The sequence below is a fragment of the Cherax quadricarinatus genome, chromosome 8, assembly GCF_038502225.1.
Source record: "Cherax quadricarinatus isolate ZL_2023a chromosome 8, ASM3850222v1, whole genome shotgun sequence".
Taxonomy (NCBI): Eukaryota; Metazoa; Arthropoda; class Malacostraca; order Decapoda; family Parastacidae; genus Cherax; species Cherax quadricarinatus.
The window spans coordinates 6975495-6984231 of record NC_091299.1 but is presented as its reverse complement, the minus strand read 5'-3'; the positions used below and the strand labels follow the sequence as shown (position 1 = coordinate 6984231).

General features: G+C 45.7%; 1 protein-coding gene across 10 annotated transcripts in view; it reads right to left on the bottom strand.

The window, feature by feature from the left end:
* LOC128685375 (collagen alpha-1(XVIII) chain) overlaps positions 1-8402 on the bottom strand; it is an 836546-nt gene extending 828144 nt beyond the window's left edge. For all 10 annotated transcript variants that reach the window (XM_070082820.1, XM_070082822.1, XM_070082821.1 and 7 more), the window contains exon 1: positions 8294-8402. The gene's annotated coding sequence lies outside the window, so the exon portion shown is untranslated. The remainder of the gene's footprint in view (positions 1-8293) is intronic.
* Between the last annotated feature and the right edge of the window lie 335 nt (positions 8403-8737).

The window sequence follows — 8737 nt, the reverse complement described above, 5'->3', positions numbered from 1 at the left end:
GTACTCACCTATTTGTACTCACCTATTTGTGGTTGCAGGGGTCGAGTCATAGCTCCTGGCCCCGCCTCTTCACTGATTGCTACTAGGTCCTCTCTCTCCCTGCTACATGAGCTATATCATACCTCGCCTTAAAACTATGTATGGTTCCCGCCTCCACTACTTCACTTTCTAGACTATTCCACGACTTGACTACTCTATGACTGAAGAAATACTTCCTAACATCCCTTCGATTCATCTGAGTCTTCAACTTCCAATTGTGACCTCTTGTGTCTGTGTCCCATCTCTGGAACATCCTGTCTTTGTCCACCTTGTCTATTCCGCGCAGTATTTTATATGTCGTTATCATGTCTCCCCTGACCCTCCTGTCCTCCAGTGTCGTCAGGCCGATTTCCCTCAACCTTTCTTCGTAGGTCAATCCCCGTAGCTCTGGGACTAGTCTTGTTGCAAACCTTTGCACTTTCTCTAATTTCTTGACGTGCTTGACTAGGTGTGGATTCCAAACTGGTGCTGCATACTCCAGTATGGGCCTGACGTAAATGGTATACAGGGTCTTGAACGACTCCTTACTGAGGTATCGGAACGCTATCCGTAGGTTTGCCAGGCGCCCGTATGCTGCAGCAGTTATCTGATTTATGTGCGCCTCAGGAGATATGCTCGGTGTTATACTCACCCCCAGATCTTTTTCCTTGAGTGAGGTTTGCAGTCTTTGGCCATCTAAACTATATTGTGTCTGCGGTCTTCTTTGCCCTTCCCCAATCTTCATGACTTTGCATTTGGCAGGGTTAAACTCAAGGAGCCAGTTGCTGGACCAGGCTTGCAGCCTGTCCAGGTCTCTTTGTAGTCCTGCCTGATCCTCATCCGATTTGATTCTTCTCATTAACTTCACATCATCTGCAAACAAGGACACTTCTGAGTCTATCCCTTCCGTTATGTCGTTCACATATACCAAGAACAGCACAGGTCCTAGGACTGACCCCTGTGGAACCCCGCTTGTCACAAGCGCCCACTCTGACACCTCGTCACGTACCATGACTCGTTGTTGCCTCCCTGTCAGGTATTCTCTGATCCATTGCAGTGCCTTTCCTGTTATGTGTGCCTGATCTTCTAGCTTTTTCAGTAACCTCTTGTGAGGAACTGTGTCGAAGGCCTTTTTGCAGTCCAAAAAAATGCAGTCGATCCACCCCTCTCTCTCTTGTCTTACTTCTGTCACCTTGTCATAAAACTCTAGTAGGTTTGTGACACAGGATTTTCCTTCCCTGAAACCATGCTGGTTGTCAATTATACACTTGTTTCTTTCCAGGTGCTCCACCACTCTCCTCCTGATGATCTTCTCCATGACCTTGCATACTATACACGTTAGTGATACAGGTCTGTAGTTTAGTGCCTCATGTCTGTCTCCCTTTTTAAAAATTGGGACTACATTTGCCATCTTCCATACCTCAGGGAGTTGCCCAGTTTCAAATGATGTGTTGAAGATCTTTGTTAATGGCACACACAATATCTCTGCTCCCTCTTTAAGGACCCACGGAGAGATGTTGTCTGGTCCCACCGCCTTTGAGGTGTCAAGTTCGCATAGCAGCTTCTTCACTTCCTCCTTGGTTATATGTACCTCATCCAGCACTTGCTGGTGTACCCCCCTGTTCTGATTTCCTGGAGTCCTACTGGTTTCCACTGTAAATACTTCTTTAAATCTCGTGTTGAGCTCCTGACATACCTCTCGGTCGTTGCTTGTGAATTCCCCATCACCCTTCCTCAGTCTGATTACCTGGTCCTTGACTGTTGTTTTCCTCCTGATGTGGCTGTACAACAGCTTCGGGTCAGTCTTGACTTTGGATGCTATGTCATTTTCATATTGTCGCTGAGCCTCCCTTCTTATCTGTGCATATTCATTTCTGGCTCTTCGGCTAATCTCTTTATTTTCCTGAGTTCTCTGTCTTCTGTACCTTTTCCATTCTCTAGTACACCTAGTTTTTGCCTCCTACACCTTTGGGTGAACCAAGGACTCGCTCTGTTCTTCCCATTATTTCTGTTTCCCTTGGGAACAAACCTCTCCTCTGCCTCCTTGCATTTTGTTGCCACATAGTCCATCATTTCTTGTACTGGTTTTCCTGTCAGTTCCCTCTCCCACTGAATGTTTTGAAGGAAGTTCCTCATGCCTGAGTAGTTCCCCCTTTTGTAGTTTGGTTTTTCCCATCCTATTCCTGCTACTCTCTCCACTTGGAGCTCAACTATGTAGTCAAAGCACAGAACCACATGATCACTAGCTCCCAGGGGCCTTTCATACAAGATATCCTCGATGTCTGAACTACTCAAGGTGAATACAAGGTCCAGTCTTGCTGGTTCATCTTCTCCTCTCTCTCTGGTAGTGTCTCTAACATGTTGATGCATGAGGTTTTCCAGTACTACATCCATCATCTTGGCTCTCCATGTTTCGGAACCCCCATGGGGCTCCAGGTTTTCCCAGTCAATCTCCTTGTGATTGAAATCACCCATAACTAGTAACTTTGCTCCCCCCACGTGTGCTCTCCTGGCCACCTCGGCTAGTGTGTCGACCATGGCTCTGTTGCTCTCATCGTATTCTTCTCTTGGTCTCCTGCAGTTCTGTGGTGGGTTGTACATTACTGCAATTATCACCTTATGTCCCTCAGACTGGATTGTTCCTACTAAGTAGTCCCTTTCACCCTTGCCATCCATTCCTTCCATTTTCTCAAAACCCCACTGGCTTTTAATGAGCAGTGCAACTCCTCCTCCCCCTCTCCTCCCTCTGTCTTTCCTGAAGATTTGATATCCGGGTGGAAAGATTGAATCTGTTATTATTCTGGTGAGTTTTGTTTCTGTGAGTGCTATTATGTCTGGGGATGTCTCCTTGATTCTTTCGTGCCACTCCTCATACTTATTTGTTATTCCATCTGCATTTGTATACCATACCTTCAACTTCTTTTCTAAGACTGTGGTCTGGGAGGTGTATTGGGGTTGGGGAAATGGGAGACCTGATAAGGAACTATGGGTGGTTGCTGTGGGGGTGGAGTTTGTAATGTAGTGGGTGGGGGCATTGGATATGGCATGGGTGTTTTGGTTTAGAGTGTTTGGCTGCACTGGGGTTGACCTGGTTGGGAGGCTTCTATAGGAAGCTGTGAGGGAGGTTGTATTTGATCTTCCTGTGTCTGGGATCTCCTGTCTGTCTTCTCCATCCCCTCTCTTTCCTCCTTTCGCCTTTGTACCATCTCTCTCAGTTTCCGCCTTTCGTCTTGTGTTCTGTCGCGGTCGAGATACACCTTCCTGTATGCCGGCATGTCCCTTAATCGTGCTTTTTCCTGCAGTATCCTGTTCCGAGTCGATTCTGCCTTGAAGGTCACTTTCACTGGCCGGGTTCTTTTTTTTACAAACCCCCCTATTCTCCGAAAATTTTCCAGCTGGGTCATGTCGTCTTCTCCAATTACTTTCATGATGCTTTCAATTGCTTTTTTTTCCCCTTGTTTTCTTGCTTCATATGTTTCCCCTTCAACTTCCTGTAGCCCATACACAAAGACTGACCGGACCCTTTCATTCTCCCACTGCATATCCCTGTGTATCCCCTCATTCAATTTGATTTCCTCCATTGCAGCTTTCCTTTCTTCAGTTTCACTAGCTACTGTACATGGGCTCAGTGGCCTGTCATTTTCCCTTCTCGACTTTCCCTGGGCTCTGTTGTGGTCTTTTAGGGCCTCCACATATAGCTTAGCTCTTTCATTTACTACAGTCTCCACTGATAGAGCTTCTACATGCAGTTTTGCTCCTCCTTTCCCTACAGTCCCCTTATTTGTGGCTGAGGTAGCGGTCTCTGTTGTCAATCCCATAATGTTCTTTAGTTCTTTAGGCTGTTTCAGATTTTCCAGTTCCTCTTCTAAACTCTGTATCCTGGCCTCTGCTGCTTTGACTTTCACCTCCCACTTCCTGCTTTCCATGTCTATCCTCTCTTCCATTCTCATGCTAAGTTCTTCTAGTTTCTTTTCCCATTCTTGTTCCCTTTTTGTGAGCTCTGCTGCCCAATCTTCCTTTGCAGTTTCCTCCTCCTGTCCCTTGGGTTTTTTTGTTGCTCTCTGGCAACCCATTTTTGTTTTATCCTGATTGCCTCAGAGTGGGAAACCTATGTAATTCTGTATGTTAGGTTAGTATTGTATATGTCAGAGTGTGGGGGGGGGGAGGTAGAGGAGGAACTGTGGCTATATGGGAGTAGTGGGGAGGGGGAGTGGGAAGGAGAGTGAAGCAAGTGGGTAAGTAGGTGAGGGAGAGGTGGGGAGGGGGAGGGTGAAAAGAGGGAGGGGAGGGATCAGGTGAAGGAGTGAGATGTCGGTGGGGGAGGGGGGGAGTGTATGTGTGAGTCTGGCAATATGTGTGTGTGTGTTGTGTGTGTGTTGCGTGTGTGTGTGTGGGGAGGGGTGGGGGGGTGTGGGGGGTGTGTGGGTGGGTGTGGGTGGGTGTGTGGGTGGGTGTGTGGGTGGGTGTGTGGGTGGGTGTGTGGGTGGGTGTGTGGGTGGGTGTGTGTGGGTGTGTGGGTGTGTGGGTGTGTGGGTGTGTGTGGCTGTGTGTGTTTGTGTGTGTGTGTGGGTGTGTGTGGGTGTGTGTGGGTGTGTGTGGGTGTGTGTGGGTGGGTGTGTTTACTAGCTTGTCGTTCTTTGAAAAAAAAGGGGGGGGGTCACATTAACACTATTTGTTATTGTTGTTGTTTCACCGGTACTCTCCCGGCCCAGATCTCCGCACACTAGGCTACTTTACTTTTTGAAGATTATAGGATTATTTTTTCTCACTCAATTCCTTATTATTATATACTAATGTTTATTATAACAATAATTACGGGTGCACACGTGCGTTTGTATGTGCGTACTTGTTTACTAGCTTGTCCCTCAGAAAAAACTTCACTAGGCTACACAACTCTTCTGGAGTTTACCTGGCGATATTTAGATAATTTACTAACCACTATCTATCTCCTGGTACTGAAATAGGGAGAGAGAGATGGTATAGCATACAACCAGCAGGGCGAGACACTTGAGACTTTAGACACTAACCAAAATTAACCACAAATAGGCAAGTGATGTCGTCTGCACAACAATGGAGGTTCCTGCTGGTCGTCTATCAACTCCTTCAATTTTGTAACTCCTTCAGGAACTTTATCATGCATTCAAGTTTTTATTTTCTTTTTCTTTTAAGACTTGGTATTCCCTCTTTTTTCTTTAGTACAGTATTATGGTCATAACAAGTCTGATGATGTTAGCTACATTCACAACACCAACAGCTGGGGATTGACTAATTTTTTCTTACTTTCAGTATTTACTTAATCACTCTTTTATGACCTTATCACTACACTGCTGCTATAATCAACCAACATATGTATTTGTTAATATTTCAGATCACACCGTTAACCCAATTAACTGTTTGGATATTTTGTGTCAACACTGCGGCCAGTAGCCTGATCAGCTGACTGCTACCCTCCCTCACTCAAATTTCATTCAAATTTAAATTGTAAAATTCTTGATCCTATCACATTATTCGCACTCTTGAAAGCTATTACACTCTTGTAGGTATGTTCACTGATTCACTCACGTACGATGACCGCTAATATATATCTTAGGACAGCCACTAGAACGCTAAATCCTGGGAGCACTACTTAGCGATACTGCTTCACGTGTGTGTGTGTGTGTGTGTGTGTGTGTGTGTGTGTGTGTACTCACCTATTTGTACTCACCTATTTGTGGTTGCAGGGGTCGAGTCCTAGCTCCTGGCCCCGCCTCTTCACCGGTTGCTACTAGACCCTCTCTCTCCCCGCTCCATGAGCTTTATCAAACCTCGTCTTAAAACTGTGTATGGTTCCTGCCTCCACTACGTCATTTTCTAGGCTATTCCACTGCCTTACAACTCTATGACTGAAGAAATACTTCCTACTATCTCTCTGACTCATTTGTGTCTTCAACTTCCAATTGTGGCCTCTTGTTTCTGTGTCCCCTCCCTGGAACATCCTGTCCTTGTCCACCTTGTCTATTCCACGCAGTATTTTATATGTCGTTATCATGTCTCCCCTGACCCTCCTGTCCTCCAGTGTCGTCAGGTCGATTTCCCTTAATCTTTCTTCATAGGACATTCCCCTTAGCTCTGGAACTAACCTTGTTGCAAACCTTTGTACTTTCTCTAGTTTCTTGACGTGCTTTATCAAGTGCGGGTTCCAAACAGGTGCTGCATACTCCAATATGGGCCTGACATACACGGTGTACAGTGTCTTGAATGATTCCTTACTAAGGTGTCGGAATGCTGTTCTCAGGTTTGCCAGGCGCCCATATGCTGCAGCAGTTATCTGATTGATGTGTGCTTCCGGAGACATGCTCGGTGTTATACTCACCCCAAGATCTTTCTCCTTGAGTGAGGTTTGCAGTCTTTGGCCACCTAGCCTATACTCTGTCTGTGGTCTTCTGTGCCTTTCCCCTATCTTCATGACTTTGCATTTGGCAGGATTAAATTCGAGAAGCCATTTGCTGGACCAGGTGTCCAGTCTGTCCAGGTCTCTTTGAAGTCCTGCCTGGTCCTCATCAGATTTAATTCTCCTCATTAACTTCACATCATCTGCAAACAGGGACACTTCTGAGTCTAACCCTTCCGTCATGTCGTTCACATTTACCAAAAATAGCACTGGTCCTAGGACCGACCCCTGTGGGACCCCGCTCGTCACAGGTGCCCACTGTGATGCATCATTACGTACCATGACTCGTTGTTGCCTCCCTGTCAGGTATTCTCTGATCCATTGCAGTGCTCTTCCTGTTATATGCGCCTGATGCTCTAGCTTCTGCACTAATCTCTTGTGAGGAACTGTGTCAAAGGCCTTCTTGCAGTCCAAGAAGATGCAATCAACCCACCCCTCTCTCTCTTGTCTTACTTCTGTTATTTTATCGTAAAACTCCAGAAGGTTTGTGACACAGGATTTGCCTTCCGTGAATCCGTGCTGGTTGGCATTTATACTCCTGTTCCGTTCCAGGTGCTCCACCACTCTCCTCCTGATAATCTTCTCCATAATTTTGCATACTATACACGTCAATGACACAGGTCTATAGTTTAGTGCCTCTTTTCTGTCTCCTTTTTTGAAAATGGGAACTACATTTGCCGTCTTCCATACCTCAGGTAGTTGCCCAGTTTCCAGGGATGTGTTGAAGATTGTGGTAAGTGGTACACACAACATATCTGCTCCCTCTCTAAGGACCCATGGAGAGTTGTTGTCCGGTCCCATTGCCTTTGAGGTATCGATGTCCCTTAGCAGTTTCTTCACCTCCTCCTCATCTGTATGTATGTCGTCCAACACTTGTTGGTGTATTCCTTGTTGGTGTCCCCATCTGGTCTGTCCCCCCAGAGTCCTTCCTGTCTCTACTGTAAATACTTCCTTAAATCTCGTGTTGAGCTCCTCACATACCTCTTGATCGTTTCTTGTGAGTTCTCCACCTTCTTTCCTCAGCCTTATCACCTGGTCCTTGACTGTTGTCTTCCTCCTAATGTGGCTATACAGCAGTTTCGGGTCAGATTTGACTTTCGATGCTATGTCGTTTTCATACTGTCGCTGGGCCTCCCTCCTTATCTGCGCATACTCGTTTCTGGCTCTTCTACTAATCTCCTTGTTTTCCTGGGTCCTATGCCTCCTGTACCTTTTCCATTCTCTGTTGCACTTAGTTTTTGCCTCCCTACACCTTCGGGTAAACCAAGGACTCGTTTTGGTCTTCCTATTATTTCTGTTTCCCTTGGGAACAAAACTTTCCTCTGCCTCCTTGCACTTTGTTGCCACATATTCCATCATCTCGTTTACTGATTTTCCTACCATTTCTCTGTCCCACTGAACCTACTGCAGGAAGTTTCTCATACCTGTGTAGTCCCCCCTTTTATAGTTTGGCCTGTCCCCTTAAGTTCCTGTTACCTTTTCCACTTGTAACTCTACTATATAGTCAAAACTCAGAACCACATGATCGCTATCTCCAAGGGGCCTCTCGTAAGTGATGTCCTCGATGTCTGAACTGCTCAGGGTGAACACAAGATCCAGTCTTGCTGGCTCATCCTCCCCTCTCTCTCTGGTTGTGTCCCTGACATGTTGATGCATGAGGTTTTCAAGTACCACATCCATCATCTTGGCTCTCCATGTTTCGGGACCCCCATGTGGCTCCAAGTTTCCCCAGTGTGTGTGTGTGTGTGTTGACAATCCTTTTGTATGTGTACATAACTACATACGTAATTCTAGTCAGCTTCCTCCTGGTATGTGTATGTTAAAGTGTGTTTGGGTTCCACTCACCTGTTCTGATGTTTTGAGCGCTGTTATCAGAGAAGGCAGCGGGGAAGACAGCTGCCACCACATGGCTGCCTTCCAGCACACACCCAGCCACCGCTGCCACCACCAGCGCCACCCTGACAACACATATAACAACAACATAACAAAAGTGGAGAATCTAGTGAAACTTGTACATTGTGTATAAGTCTAAAGGAAACGATAAGAGTTAAAGAACAAGCTTGCATAGGGACGTTTCTCTCAAAGTTCCTACGCTGAGCGAAACTTGTCAAAGGTATCTTAAAGCAACAAGTATGAAACTTAATGAAATACGTGGAGAGCACGAGGATATTTTAATTAAGGACACCAGGATTGTTGATAATGCAAAGTGTATATATATATATATATATATATATATATATATATATATATATATATATATATCTATATATATCTATATATATATATCTA